Genomic DNA, 17,015 nt, shown 5'->3' on the forward strand with positions numbered 1-17,015 from the left:
CTGGGAAGAGCTGCCCTGGTGCGGCCTGCTGAATATACTGGTAAAATTCAGCATCGTGTGCATCCATGGAGACTTGAAGGACTATTCCACTGCCCTGGTGTCTCTATCCACGGTGTCCGGCAGGTGGACTCATGAGGTGGCTGTCGCCACAAAGTTACATTATGAACTAATAATTGGGAGAGACTTCCTCGGTTTCGCGTCACTGTGGCCTGAGGCGAGAGTCACCAATACCCATGAGACAGGGATAACCCTAGTAGAGTGGCCCAGCGCAGGAGGGAGACCAGAACCCTGGGAACCTGAGACCGAAGGGCCAGTGGTAGTGGTGACTGCCACTTCGGTGGAAGAGGTAGAGACAACCCCATTAAGTATGATGTTGGCAGAAGTGGAGGATTTGCCGCCGGGTCCGGAAGTTGGCAGACCTCCACGTCTCCAGAGACAATTTCGGTACAGCACAGAACCAGGACCCGACTCTAGCTTGAGCATGGGAAAATGTGGTAGTAGTTGAAGGTGAGCCGCAACAACCGGGGGCCGAGTCTATGTTTCCCCATTTTATGGTTCAACAAGAGATGCTGTACAGGGTCAATCAACTACAGGGTGAGCATATTGAACAGTTGGTGCCCAAGGCGTATCGCAAGCTCTTGCTGGAGTTAGACCACCTATGTTCTTGGGGAACACCAGACCACCAGCCCCCAGCCACATTTCCGTAGTCCCCTGGTCCTTCTCCTGATTATTGAGGTTCCATTCGAGTGGATTGCTATCGATCTCATAGGCCCAGTACCGAAGTCTGCTAGAGGGCACCAACACATCTTGGTAGTCCTTGACTATACCACTCGGTACCCGGAGGTGGTGCTGCTGCGACATACCTTGGCCAAACTCGTAGCCAAAGAGTTAGTGGAGATGTTTTCTCGAGTAGGCCTACCGAGAGAGATTCTGACCAGGGGACTCCTTTTATGTCAAAAGCCATGAGGTAACTCAGTAAACTACTACAAATAAAACAGTTGCGGACGTCGGTCTATCAAATCCTTGAAAAACATCTTAAAGCGGGTGGTGTCTAAGGATGGGAGGGATTGGGATCTTCTACTGCCCTATCTCATGTTCGCAGTGCGAGAGGTGCCCCAGGCCTCTACTGGGTTCTCGCCCTTTGAATTGCTGTATGGCCGACATCCGCGTGTTTTTTTGGACATAGCCAAAGAGGCGTGGGAACAACAACCCATACCGCTTAAAAGTGTGATTGATTTTTAAAGGAACATATGGTATGGAGGCAGCCCAGCGAGCCCAGAGTAGGGTCTATAATCACCAGGCTCGGGTTCAGAATTTTAACTTGGGAGATCAAGTTTTAGCTCTGGTGCCAATAGTGGACAGTAAGTTCCTGGCTAGGTGGCAGGGTCCCTATGAAGTGCTAAAAAAAGTTGGGCAGGTAACCTATAGGATACACTAGCCAGGGCGGAGGAATCCAGAGCAGGTGTACCATGTAAGCTTAATGAAACCGTTGAAAGATAGGGAAACCTGTAATGAAGACAGCCCGTGGCCAGGTTTTCTAGGGGAAGCGGTTGCCAGAGTAAAGATTACTGAAAACCTTTCCTCTAAACAGACTGAGGAGGCAAGGGAGTTTGTGAGCAGAAACATGGATGTGTTTTCGGACCATCCTGGACGCACTTCTATCATCTGACATGACACTGAGCTTCAGGTCAGAATCCAGTTGAAACTATCCCGGGTACCTGAGTCGCTGCGACAAGCCATCTCAGAAGAAGTGCAGCTGATGTTACAGCTAAGTGTCATTGAGGAGTCAAAAAGTGAATGGGCCAGTCTGATAGTCTTAATACACAAGCCGGACGGGACGTTAGGAATCTGTAACGACTTCCGCAAACTTAATGAGGTTTCCAAGTTTGACGCATATCCCATGCCCCGAGTGGATGAGCTTATTGACAGGTTAGGCCAAGCCCGGTATTTTTCTGTTTTGGACCTCACCAAAGGGTACTGGCAGGTACCCTTGACAGAGGCTGCAAAGGAAAAAGCGTCTTTTATCACACCAGAGGGGCTGTATCAGTACAAGGTATTACCCTTTGGTCTACATGGCGCTCCCGCCACGTTTCAAAGGCTAATGGACATTGTACTCCATCCACATCATCGGTATACTTCAGCATACCTGGACGATATTGTTATCCACAGCACCGATTGGGAAAGTCACCTACCTAAAGTACAGGCTGTAATGGAGTCCCTTAGGAAGGCTGGCTTAAATTCTAACCCAAAAAAGTGCGTGATGGGGTTAGAAGAGACCAAGTACCGGGGGTATGTGATTTAGGCACGGAATTATCAAACCTCAGGTGAACAAAATTTAGGCAATTCGGAATTGGCCCTGACCTGTCACTACTCGGCAAGTAAAGTCGTTCCTGGGAATGGTGGGATACTATGAGATTTGTCCCCCACTTTGCTACAGTGGTCGTACCATTGACAGGCTGTTTGAAGGGATGCAAGTCAGTGGCGGTCCACTGGAATGAGCAGGCGGAAAACTCTTTCTCCGCTTTGAAGTCGGCCCTGTGTGGGTGCCTGGTTTTGATGATGCCCGACTTTAAAGGGGAGTTTATAGTGCAGACTGATGCCTCCGAGGTAGGTCTCAGTGCTGTACTGTTTTAGGAGCATCCCGTTGTCTTCCTCAGCCAGAAGCTTAACCCAACCGAGACCAGGTATAGTATACAGGGAGTGCAGAATTATTAGGCAAGTTGTATTTTTGAGGATTAATTTTATTATTGAACAACAACCATGTTCTCAATGAACCCAAAAAACTCATTAATATCAAAGCTGAATATTTTTGGAAGTAGTTTTTAGTTTGTTTTTAGTTTTAGCTATTTTAGGGGGATATCTGTGTGCGCAGGTGACTATTACTGTGCATAATTATTAGGCAACTTAGCAAAAAACTAATATATACCCATTTCAATTATTTATTTTTACCAGTGAAACCAATATACATAGTAACATAGTACATAAGGCCGAAAAAAGACATTTGTCCATCCAGTTCGGCCTGTCATCCTGCAAGTTGATCCAGAGGAAGGCAAAAAACCCCTGTGAGGTAGAAGCCAATTTTCCTCACTTTAGGGGAATAAAAATTCCTTCCCGACTCCAATCAGGCAATCAGAATAAATCCCTGGATCAACGATATCTCTCTAGTAGCTATAGCCTGTAATATTATTACGCTCCAGAAATACATCCAGGCCCCTTTTGAATTCCTTTATTGTACTCACCATCACCACCTCCTCAGGCAGAGAGTTCCATAGTCTCACTGCTCTTACCGTAAAGAATCCTCTTCTATGTTTGTGTACAAACCTTCTTTCCTCCAGACGCAGAGGATGTCCCCTCGTCACAGTCACCGTCCTGGGAATAAATAGATGACGGGATAGATCTCTGTACTGACCCCTGATATATTTATACATATTAATTAGATCTCCTCTCAGTCGTCTTTTTTCTAAAGTGAATAACCCTAATTTTGATAATCTTTCAGGGTACTGTAGTTGCCCCATTCCAGTTATTACTTTAGTTGCCCTCCTCTGGACCCTCTCCAGCTCTGCTATGTCTGCTTTGTTCACTGGAGCCCAGAACTGTACACAGTACTCCATGTGTGGTCTGACTAATGATTTGTAAAGTGGTAGGACTATGTTCTCATCACGGGCATCTATGCCCCTTTTGATGCAACCCATTATCTTATTGGCCTTGGCAGCAGCTGCCTGACACTGTTTTTTGCAGCTTAGTTTGCTGTTTATTAAAATTCCTAGATCTTTTTCCATGTCAGTGTTACCGAGTGTTTTAGCATTTAATAAGTACGGGTGACTTGCATTATTCCTTCCCATGTGCATAACTTTACATTTGTCAGTGTTAAACCTCATCTGCCACTTATCTGCCCAAGCCTCCAATCTATCCAGATCCCTCTGTAATAGTATACTGTCCTCTTCAGTGTTAATTACTTTACACAGTTTAGTGTCATCTGCAAAAATTGATATTTTACTATGCAAGCCTTCTACAAGATCATTAATAAATATATTGAAGAGAATAGGGCCTAATACTGATCCCTGAGGTACCCCACTAGTGACAGTGACCCAATCTGAGTATTTACCATTAATAACCACCCTCTGTTTTCTATCATTGAGCCAGTTACTTACCCACTTACAGACGTTTTCTCCCAGTCCGAGCATTCTCATTTTATATACTAACCTTTTATGTGGTACAGTGTCAAATGCTTTGGAGAAGTCCAGATATACCACATCCATTGATTCGCCGCTGTCAAGTCTAGAACTTACCTCCTCATAGAAACTGATTAAATTTGTTTGACATGATCGATCCCTCACAAAGCCATGCTGATATGGCGTTATTTGCTTATTTCCGTTAAGATGCTCTAACATAGCATCTCTCAGAAAACCTTCAAACAGTTTACCCACAACAGATGTCAAACTTACCGGCCTATAGTTTCCAGGCTCTGTTTTTGGACCCTTTTTGAATATTGGCACCACATTTGCCATGCGCCAATCCTGTGGGACATTCCCTGTCAATATAGAATCTGCAAATATCAGAAATAAGGGTCTGGCTATGACATTACTTAATTCCCTTAGGATACGGGGGTGTATGCCATCCGGTCCTGGCGATTTGTCTATTTTAATCTTTCTAAGTCGCTGTTGTACTTCTTCCTGGGTCAGACAGGACACTTTTAATGGGGAATTTATCTCAACATTCGGCATGTCATCTGACAGTTTATTTTCCTCAGTGAATACATTGGAGAAAAAAATATTTAACAGCTTTGCTTTCTCCTCGTCGCTCTCTGCGACTCCCCCCTCATTACTCTTTAATGGGCCGACACCTTCAGATTTATACTTTTTAACATTTATATAATTGAAGAACATTTTAGGGTTAGTTTTACTCTCTTTGGCAATTAACACCTCAACATTCACAAATATACATTTCTGACATTAAAAAACAAAACAAAAACAAATCAGTGACTAATATAGCCACCTTTCTTTGCAAGGACACTCAAAAGCCTGCCATCCATGGATTCTGTCAGTGTTTTGATCTGTTCACCATCAACATTGCGTGCAGCAGCAACCACAGCCTCCCAGACACTGTTCAGAGAGGTGTACTGTTTTCCCTCCTTGTAAATCTCACATTTGATGATGGACCACAGGTTCTCAATGGTGTTCAGATCAGGTGAACAATTAGGCCATGTCATTAGATTTTCTTCTTTTATACCCTTTCTTGCCAGCCACGCTGTGGAGTACTGGGACGCGTGTGATGGAGCATTGTCCTGCATGAAAATCATGTTTTTCTTGAAGGATGCAGACTTCTTCCTGTACCACTGCTTGAAGAAGGTGTCTTCCAGAAACTGGCAGTAGGACTGGGAGTTGAGCTTGACTCCATCCTCAACCCGAAAAGGCCCCACAAGCTCATCTTTGATGATACCAGCCCAAACCAGTACTCCACCTCCACCTTGCTGGCGTCTGAGTCGGACTGGAGCTCTCTGCCCTTTACCAATCCAGCCACGGGCCCATCCATCTGGCCCATCAAGACTCACTCTCATTTCATCAGTCCATAAAACCTTCGAAAAATCAGTCTTGAGATATTTCTTGGCCCAGTCTTGACGTTTCAGCTTGTGTGTCTTGTTCAGTGATGGTCGTCTTTCATCCTTTCTTACCTTGGCCATGTCTCTGAGTATTGCACACCTTGTGCTTTTGGGCACTCCAGTGATGTTGCAGCTCTGAAATATGGCCAAACTGGTGGCAAGTGGAATCTTTGCTGCTGAACGCTTGACTTTTCTCAGTTCACGGGCAGTTATTTTGCGCCTTGGTTTTTCCACACGCTTCTTGCGACCCTGTTGACTATTTTGAATGAAACGCTTGATTGTTCGATGATCACGCTTCAGAAGCTTTGCAATTTTAAGAGTGCTGCATCCCTCTGCAAGATATCTCACTATTTTTGACTTTTCTGAGCCTGTCAAGTCCTTCTTTTGACCCATTTTGCCAAAGGAAAGGAAGTTGCCTAATAATTATGCACACCTGATATAGGGTGTTGATGTCATTAGACCACACCCCTTCTCATTACAGAGATGCACATCACCTAATATGCTTAATTGGTAGTAGGCTTTTGAGCCTATACAGCTTGGAGTAAGACAACATGCATAAAGAGGATGATGTGGTCAAAATACTCATTTGCCTAATAATTCTGCACTCCCTGTAGTGGAGAAAGAGTGCCTGGCCATCAAATGGGCACTCGAGTCTCTCCACTATTATCTGCTGTGAAGAAAGTTCAATCTGGTGACCGACCACTCCCCTCTCAAGTGGATGAGCCAGTCCAAAGAGAGGAATGCTCGGGTCACCAGATGGTTCTTGTCCTTACAAAACTTTACGTTTTCAGTGGAACATAGAGTAGGCCGGTTACAGGGAAACGCGGATGCCCTGTCCCGGGTACACTGTCTGGCGTGTGTTCACCCCCTCAGGGTTGAACAAAGGGGGAGGTATATGACACAGCGAGGGGTTTTGTATGGGAAGACAGGTATTTTCCTCCCAACATGTGCAGCTGGGCTGATTTCCAGCCAGGTGAGCTCAAATACCCGAACGAAGTTTAAGTGCCGGTCTGGCTTTTGGCATCACCTGGTTGTTCTTTAATAGGCTGCTGGGCTCAGAGCCAGGGCTGTATCTGTGTATGAGGCTTGTAGCTGGAGGCATGCCTGCGACCTGTCTGGGAGGACAAGGGAATGACATCCAGGACTGGGACTCTTTATGCGGTACCCGTAGCATGGTGTGAAGTGAACACCAGGACTTGACTTTCTTATGCGGTACCTGCAGCAAGGTGTTAATGGAACACCAGGATTTAAACTAAGATGACTTTGTTTATATTTTGTTAACCTGCCAAGTGTTAATAAACACTAAACTGTTTAAGTTAAAGACTTTGTTGTTCCCTCCATACTGTGTCCGCTAACCTGCCTACCAGAGCGAATCCCCACAATATTTGTATATGTTTTATGACACTAATGACTTTTGTCAAAATATTTTACTAAATTGGGCAAGTCCTTTAAAGAGTTTTTTATAGCTTCTCACAAATTAACCTCTGCTTTTGCTGGAGACAATGTAAGGATTCCATTTTAACCTCCCTTGTGCACTGGTCATCTTATATTGACTTATAGCTGCCCCATTATTCTGCTACTGCATTCAGGAGTTTTCCTCAAGCCCGAGGGTATGTCCAAATGCAAACAGTCTGCCAGTACTATGCTGCTTTAGACTTCTAGGCCAATCACCAGTGAGTCCGAACCTTACCCTTGCCCAGCACACATGGTGTGTAGGAGACAGTTTATGCTCGCAGCTAGAGATGCACACTTCACTTATTTGGGCAGTCCCGGGGCCAAAACTGACCAAAAATCTCAAGTACGAATTCAGCCTAACAGGTCGATGTTAGCTCCAAGAAGAAGCGCACTCCTTTTACACCGTTGTCAGCTGAATTCACATAGATCTTCTAATAAACCCTTATAAAAGTAGAGCCCCCCTGACAGAGTGGAGAGGGTGTTAGCAGTAAGTTTGTGTTGACGTCACTGATTATTATGACCTACCTCTAATCCGTCAGAATAATAACTCCAAAAAAACAGATCCTGTCTGTTTAGCATCCTCCTTCACTTGGTCAGCATTTGGTCAGTAATCCATTAGAATTGCTAATGCCCAAAAAAAACAGGAGTGGATCCAAAACAGAGATGACACGTGAATGGAATATTTGCATGTCTTCTGTGTTTTGTAGCATTTCCTGCTTTTTGCTACCAAAAGCACAAGACAATTCTGATGGGACCATACAGGCCTTATAGCTGCTACACAGACAGAATCAGTTGTGGGTCTCATTTTTCCTTCCTTCTGACAAATCAGAAAAAGGGTCAAATAAATGATGATGTCAGCCAGGCCAAAAGGCAAAATAGTGGCACAGTCATGAAGTGGGGAGGGTGGGCCCTATGACAGAGTTGTGAGGTGTAAGCACATGAAGATACCACAAAGCGGCCCAATGTCTGGAGGCGCCATCCAGCATCAGGAGGCCACAGAGTGGCACAATAACAGAGCATGGAGGTGATGACAGCATCAGAAGACCACAGAGTGGCAAGGTGACATAGTTTGGTGGTGGCAGTAGCATGAGGAGACCACAGAGTGGCAAGGTGACATAGTGTGGAGGTGGCAGCAACATCAGAAGACCACAGAGTGGCAAGGTGACATAGTGGGGAGGTGGGCGGCAAAACCAGTAACAGCTAAAGATGGTAGGTGAAAGAAGGAGCACTTGGCATCAGATGTGTGGCATCAGGTGGGTGGCAGCATCAGGTAGCCAGAAGAAACTTTGGCAAAGTGTTGGTGGGGCACCATGGATCATCTAGTCTGATGCATCAGGAATTAGAGGGTGGAAATCCTGGCTTATCCACACCTGATTCATATTGACAAAAGTTAGTCTCTCCACATTTTGCGTGGACAGGCGAGTTCTTCTTGTGGCAACTATGGCCCCCCACTGAACTGAAAACCTGCTCTGATGCCACACTACTGGCCGGGCAGAACAGCTTTTCCAGGGCAAACTCGGGCAATTGCGGCCACAAATCCAGTTTGGCTGACCAGTAGTCCAGCGGATCTTCAATGTGGGGTGGCAGGGTGCTGTCTAGGGATGAGCGAACTCGAACTGTATAGTTCGGGTTCGTACCGAATTTTGGGGTGTCCGTGACACGGACCCGAACCCGGACATTTTCGTAAAAGTCCGGGTTCGGGTTCGGTGTTCGTCGCTTTCTTCGCGCTTTTGTGACGCTTTCTTGGCGCTTTTTGAAAGGCTGCAAAGCAGCCAATCAACAAGCGTCATACTACTTGCCCCAAGAGGCCATCACAGCCATGCCTACTATTGGCATGGCTGTGATTGGCCAGAGCACCATGTGACCCAGCCTCTATTTAAGCTGGAGTCACATAGCGCCGCCCGTCACTCTGCTCTGATTAGCGTAGGGAGAGGTTGCGGCTGCGACAGTAGGGCGAGATTAGGCAGATTAACTCCTCCAAAGGACTTGATTAACTGATCGATCTGCAGCTGTGGATCATTGAGCTGCTGATCCTCAATTGCTCACTGTTTTTAGGCTGCCCAGACCGTTTGTCAGTCACATTTTTCTGGGGTGATCGGCGGCCATTTTGTGTCTTGTGGTGCGCCAGCACAAGCTGCGACCAAGTGCATTTAACCCTCAATGGTGTGGTTGTTTTTTGGCTAAAGCCTACATCAGGGTGAAGCTGTCACACCAAGTGCATTTAACCAGCAATAGTCTGTTCATTTTTTGGCCATATACTAAATCAGGGGCAAGCTGCGCCTGTCACCAAGTGCATTTAACCCTCAATGGTGTGGTTGTTTTTTGGCTAAAGCCTACATCAGGGTGAAGCTGTCACACCAAGTGCATTTAACCAGCAATAGTCTGTTCATTTTTTGGCCATATCCCAGTCTAATTCTGTCACTAAATCCATACCGGTCACCCAGCGCCTAAATACTAGGCCTCAAATTTATATCCCGCTAAATCTGTCCTTAGTGCTGTAGCTGGGCGAGTTATTTAGTGTCCGTTCAAGCACATTTCTTGTTCTGGGTTGAAATACAATTCCCAATTTAGCAATTTCATAATTTAGTGGTTTCTGCTATATCAGAGCTATTTGAAATCTATCCCTAAAAGGGTATATAATATTCAAGGTGCACATTGGGTCATTCAGAATAACTTCACACACACCCGCTACTGTGTATTTCCAAGTCTAATTCTGGCACTAAACCCATACCTGTCACCCAGCGCCTAAATACTAGGCCTCAAATTTATATCCCGCTAAATCTGTCCTTAGTGCTGTAGCTGGGCGAGTTATTTAGTGTCCGTTCAAGCACATTTCTTGTTCTGGGTTGAAATACAATTCCCAATTTAGCAATTTCATAATTTAGTGGTTTCTGCTATATCAGAGCTATTTGAAATCTATCCCTAAAAGGGTATATAATATTCAAGGTGCACATTGGGTCATTCAGAATAACTTCACACACACCCGCTACTGTGTATTTCCAAGTCTAATTCTGGCACTAAACCCATACCTGTCACCCAGCGCCTAAATACTAGGCCTCAAATTTATATCCCGCTAAATCTGTCCTTAGTGCTGTAGCTGGGCGAGTTATTTAGTGTCCGTTCAAGCACATTTCTTGTTCTGGGTTGAAATACAATTCCCAATTTAGCAATTTCATAATTTAGTGGTTTCTGCTATATCAGAGCTATTTGAAATCTATCCCTAAAAGGGTATATAATATTCAAGGTGCACATTGGGTCATTCAGAATAACTTCACACACACCCGCTACTGTGTATTTCCAAGTCTAATTCTGGCACTAAACCCATACCTGTCACCCAGCGCCTAAATACTAGGCCTCAAATTTATATCCCGCTAAATCTGTCCCTAGTGCTGTAGCTGGGCGAGTTATTTAGTGTCCGTTCAAGCACATTTCTTGTTCTGGGTTGAAATACAATTCCCAATTTAGCAATTTCATAATTTAGTGGTTTCTGCTATATCAGAGCTATTTGAAATCTATCCCTAAAAGGGTATATAATATTCAAGGTGCACATTGGGTCATTCAGAATAACTTCACACACACCCGCTACTGTGTATTTCCAAGTCTAATTCTGGCACTAAACCCATACCTGTCACCCAGCGCCTAAATACTAGGCATCAAATTTATATCCCGCTAAATCTGTCCTTAGTGCTGTAGCTGGGCGAGTTATTTAGTGTCCGTTCAAGCACATTTCTTGTTCTGGGTTGAAATACAATTCCCAATTTAGCAATTTCATAATTTAGTGGTTTCTGCTATATCAGAGCTATTTGAAATCTATCCCTAAAAGGGTATATAATATTCAAGGTGCACATTGGGTCATTCAGAATAACTTCACACACACCCGCTACTGTGTATTTCCAAGTCTAATTCTGGCACTAAACCCATACCTGTCACCCAGCGCCTAAATACTAGGCCTCAAATTTATATCCTGCTAAATCTCTCGTTACCGCTGTCCTGTTGTGGCTGGGAAAGTTATTTAGTGTCCGTCAAAGCACATTTTTTGTTCTGGGTTGAAATACAATTCCCAATTTAGCAATTTCATAATTTAGTGGTTTCTGCTATATCAGAGCTATTTGAAATCTATCCCTAAAAGGGTATATAATATTCAAGGTGCACATTGGGTCATTCAGAATAACTTCACACACACACGCTTCTGTGCATTTCCAAGTCTAATTCTGTCACTAAATCCATACCGGTCACCCAGCGCCTAAATACTAGGCCTCAAATTTATATCCCGCTGAATTTGAATACAATACATTGGGCCAAATAATATATTTGTTGTTGTGGTGAACCATAACAATGAGAAAAACATCTAGTAAGGGACGCGGACGTGGACATGGTCGTGGACATGGTCGGACATGGTGGGTGACGTGAAGCCTCATTCTCTGCTATGACATGCAGACTGATTCTCTGCTGTCATGAAGCCAGATTGTCTGTTACGGGACCTCTCTGCTCTGCCTGTGTGCTAGGCCTAAATATATGCCAATGGACTGTTGCAGTGGTGGGTGACGTGAAGCCTCATTCTCTGCTATGACATGCAGACTGATTCTCTGCTGACATGAAGCCAGATCGTCTGTTACGGGACCTCTCTGCTCTGCCTGTGTGCTAGGCCTAAATATATGCCAATGGACTGTTGCAGTGGTGGGTGACGTGAAGCCTCATTCTCTGCTATGACATGCAGACTGATTCTCTGCTGACATGAAGCCAGATTGTCTGTTACGGGACCTCTCTGCTCTGCCTGTGTGCTAGGCCTAAATATATGCCAATGGACTGTTGCAGTGGTGGGTGACGTGAAGCCTCATTCTCTGCTATGACATGCAGACTGATTCTCTGCTGACATGAAGCCAGATTGTCTGTTACGGGACCTCTCTGCTCTGCCTGTGTGCTAGGCCTAAATATATGCCAATGGACTGTTGCAGTGGTGGGTGACGTGAAGCCTCATTCTCTGCTATGACATGCAGACTGATTCTCTGCTGACATGAAGCCAGATTGTCTGTTACGGGACCTCTCTCCTCTGCCTGGGTGCCGGGGCCTAAATATCTGAGAATGGACTGTTCCAGTGGTGGGTGACGGGAAGCCAGATTCTCTGCTATGGAACCTCTCTCCAATTGATTTTGGTTAATTTTTATTTATTTAATTTTTATTTTAATTAATTTCCCTATCCACATTTGTTTGCAGGGGATTTACCTACATGTTGCTGCCTTTTGCAGCCCTCTAGCCCTTTCCTGGGCTGTTTTACAGCCGTTTTAGTGCCGAAAAGTTCGGGTCCCCATTGACTTCAATGGGGTTCGGGTTCGGGACGAAGTTCGGATCGGGTTCGGATCCCGAACCCGAACATTTCCGGGATGTTCGGCCGAACTTCTCGAACCCGAACATCCAGGTGTTCGCTCAACTCTAGTGCTGTCCAAGTATGCCACCACCTGCTGGTTCAGGCTCTGCTCCAGGTCTAGATGCTGCTGCTGGTGAGTAGTTTCTTCACTAGGCGGGTGAAGAAAGCTGCTCATCAGCGACTCTAGACTCTGGCTGCTGCTGATGCAGCTGGTACTGCTCTTGCCACCCCAACTCTCCCCAGCAGCCATGGCAGTGGAACATGAGCGCAGAGAGCCCCCTGTTCAGACCTGCGAGAAGATGGACGATGGCGCATATTGGCTGCAGCCAACTCACTACATAGGATGTCTCTATAGTAGTTCAGTTTGTCCCCCCTCTCAGCGGGTGTAAAAGGCTCCCATTTTGGACCGGAAGTAAGGGTCGAACAAGGTGGAGAGCCAGAACTCATCTCTCTGCCGAATGGTGACAATCCGTCTGTCACTACACAAGCAAGTTAGCATGCAGCAGGCCATTTGTGCAAGTGATTCGGAGGGACTCCCTGCCTCCATCTCCACTGCATACTGCCATGTTGTGTCTGGGTCCAATGCCTCCTCTCCCTTATCGCCCTGTAGCTCCTCTGGCTGCTCCTGCTCCTCCTCTTCTGTCACCTGTGTATAAAAACCACCTATTTTATTGCACATTGCTTGTGCTCCAATGTCCTACTCCTCCAGTTCAGCCCCACAGGGCTCATGTGGCCGTTAGATCTAGGCGCTACGTCTCCAGTCCCCTGACCAGCCAGATTTACCAGCATCTGTTCCATTACGTGAAGCAGTGGAATTACATAGTTTATCCTGTAGTCCTGGTGACTGACAAATAACGTGGCCTCCTGTCTAGAGTTGAGCGAACACCTGGATGTTCGGGTTCGAGAAGTTCGGCCGAACATCCCGGAAATGTTCGGGTTCGGGATCCGAACCCGATCCGAACTTCGTCCCGAACCCGAACCCCATTGAAGTCAATGGGGACCCGAACTTTTCGGCACTAAAAAGGCTGTAAAACAGCCCAGGAAGGAGCTAGAGGGCAGCAAAAGGCAGCAACATGTAGGTAAATCCCCTGCAAACAAATGTGGATAGGGGAATGAATTAAAATAAAAATTAAATAAATAAAAATTAACCAAAATCAATTGGAGAGAGGTCCCATAGCAGAGAATCTGGCTTCACGTCACCCACCACTGTAAGAGTCCATTTTCATAAATTTAGGCCCAGCACCCAGGCAGAGGAGAGAGGTCCCGTAACAGAGAATCTGGCTTCATGTCAGCAGACAATTAGTCTGCATGTCATAGCAGAGAATGAGGCTTCACGTCAGCCACCACTGCAACAGTCCATTGGCATATATTTAGGCCCAGCACCCAGGCAGAGGAGGGAGGTCCCGTAACAGAGAATCTGGCTTCATGTCAGCAGAGAATCAGTCTGCATGTCATAGCAGAGAATGAGGTATCACGTCAGCCACCACTGCAACAGTCCATTGGCATATATTTAGGCCCAGCACCCAGGCAGAGGAGGGAGGTCCCGTAACAGAGAATCTGTCTTCATGTCAGCAGAGAATCAGTCTGCATGTCATAGCAGAGAATGAGGCTTCACGTCAGCCACCACTGCAACAGTCCATTGGCATATATTTAGGCCCAGCACACACACAGGCAGAGGAGGGAGGTCCCGTAACAGAGAATCTGTCTTCATGTCAGCAGAGAATTAGTCTGCATGTCATAGCAGAGAATGAGGCTTCACGTCAGCCACCACTGCAACAGTCCATTGGCATATATTTAGGCCCAGCACACACACAGGCAGAGGAGAGAGGTCCCGTAACAGAGAATCTGGCTTCATGTCAGCAGAGAATCAGTCTGCATGTCATAGCAGAGAATGAGGCTTCACGTCAGCCACCACTGCAACAGTCCATTGGCATATATTTAGGCCCAGCACACACACAGGCAGAGGAGAGAGGTCCCGTAACAGAGAATCTGGCTTCATGTCAGCAGAGAATCAGTCTGCATGTCATAGCAGAGAATGAGGCTTCACGTCAGCCACCACTGCAACAGTCCATTGGCATATATTTAGGCCCAGCACCCAGGCAGAGGAGGGAGGTCCCGTAACAGAGAATCTGTCTTCATGTCAGCAGAGAATCAGTCTGCATGTCATAGCAGAGAATGAGGCTTCACGTCAGCCACCACTGCAACAGTCCATTGGCATATATTTAGGCCCAGCACACACACAGGCAGAGGAGAGAGGTCCCGTAACAGAGAATCTGGCTTCATGTCAGCAGAGAATCAGTCTGCATGTCATAGCAGAGAATGAGGCTTCACGTCAGCCACCACTGCAACAGTCCATTGGCATATATTTAGGCCCAGCACACACACAGGCAGAGGAGAGAGGTCCCGTAACAGAGAATCTGTCTTCATGTCAGCAGAGAATCAGTCTGCATGTCATAGCAGAGAATGAGGCTTCACGTCAGCCACCACTGCAACAGTCCATTGGCATATATTTAGGCCCAGCACACACACAGGCAGAGGAGAGAGGTCCCGTAACAGAGAATCTGTCTTCATGTCAGCAGAGAATCAGTCTGCATGTCATAGCAGAGAATGAGGCTTCACGTCAGCCACCACTGCAACAGTCCATTGGCATATATTTAGGCCCAGCACCCAGGCAGAGGAGGGAGGTCCCGTAACAGAGAATCTGTCTTCATGTCAGCAGAGAATCAGTCTGAATGTCATAGCAGAGAATGAGGCTTCACGTCAGCCACCACTGCAACAGTCCATTGGCATATATTTAGGCCCAGCACCCAGGCAGAGGAGGGAGGTCCCGTAACAGAGAATCTGTCTTCATGTCAGCAGAGAATCAGTCTGCATGTCATAGCAGAGAATGAGGCTTCACGTCAGCCACCACTGCAACAGTCCATTGGCATATATTTAGGCCCAGCACACACACAGGCAGAGGAGAGAGGTCCCGTAACAGAGAATCTGTCTTCATGTCAGCAGAGAATCAGTCTGCATGTCATAGCAGAGAATGAGGCTTCATGTCAGCCACCACTGCAACAGTCCATTGGCATATATTTAGGCCCAGCACACACACAGGCAGAGGAGAGAGGTCCCGTAACAGAGAATCTGTCTTCATGTTAGCAGAGAATCAGTCTGCATGTCATAGCAGAGAATGAGGCTTCACATCAGCCACCACTGCAACAGTCCATTGGCATATATTTAGGCCCAGCACACACACAGGCAGAGGAGAGAGGTCCCGTAACAGAGAATCTGTCTTCATGTCAGCAGAGAATCAGTCTGCATGTCATAGCAGAGAATGAGGCTTCACGTCAGCCACCACTGCAACAGTCCATTGGCATATATTTAGGCCCAGCACACACACAGGCAGAGGAGAGAGGTCCCGTAACAGAGAATCTGGCTTCATGTCAGCAGAGAATCAGTCTGCATGTCATAGTAGAGAATGAGGCTTCACGTCAGCCACCACTGCAACAGTCCATTGGCATATATTTAGGCCCAGCACCCAGGCAGAGGAGGGAGGTCTCGTAACAGAGAATCTGGCTTCATGTCAGCAGAGAATCAGTCTGCATGTCATAGCAGAGAATGAGGCTTCACGTCAGCCACCACTGCAACAGTCCATTGGCATATATTTAGGCCCAGCACACAGGCAGAGGAGAGAGGTCCCGTAACAGACAATCTGGCTTCATGTCAGCAGAGAATTAGTCTGCATGTCATAGCAGAGAATCAGGCTTCACGTCACCCAACATTGGAACAGTCCATTGGCATATATTTAGGCCCCGGCACCCAGACACAGGAGAGGTTCATTCAACTTTGGGTAGCCTCGCAATATAATGGTAAAATGAAAATAAAAATAGGATTGAATGAGGAAGTGCCCTGGAGTCCAATAATATATGGTTAAGGGGAGGTAGTTAATGTCTAATCTGGACAAGGGACGGACAGATCCTGTGGGATCCATGCCTGGTTCATTTTTATGAACGTCAGCTTGTCCACATTGGCTGTAGACAGGCGGCTGCGTTTGTCTGTAATGACGCCCCCTGCCGTGCTGAATACACGTTCAGACAAAACGCTGGCCGCCGGGCAGGCCAGCACCTCCAAGGCATAAAAGGCTAGCTCTGGCCACGTGGACAATTTAGAGACCCAGAAGTTGAATGGGGCCGAACCATCAGTCAGTACGTGGAGGGGTGTGCACACGTACTGTTCCACCATGTTAGTGAAATGTTGCCTCCTGCTAACACGTTGCGTATCAGGTGGTGGTGCAGTTAGCTGTGGCGTGTTGACAAAAGTTTTCCACATCTCTGCCATGCTAACCCTGCCCTCAAAGGAGCTGGCATTGACACAGCTGCCTTGGCGACCTCTTGCTCCTCCTCTGCCTTGGCCTTGGGCTTCCACTTGTTCCCCTGTGACATTTGGGAATGCTCTCAGTAGCGCGTCTACCAACGTGCGCTTGTACTCGCGCATCTTCCTATCACGCTCCAGTGCAGGAAGTAAGGTGGGCACATTGTCTTTGTAGCGTGGATCCAGCAGGGTGGCAACCCAGTAGTCCGCACAGGTTAAAATGTGGGCAACTCTGCTGTC

The sequence above is a fragment of the Bufo gargarizans genome, chromosome 2, assembly GCF_014858855.1.
Source record: "Bufo gargarizans isolate SCDJY-AF-19 chromosome 2, ASM1485885v1, whole genome shotgun sequence".
NCBI lineage: Eukaryota > Metazoa > Chordata > Amphibia > Anura > Bufonidae > Bufo > Bufo gargarizans.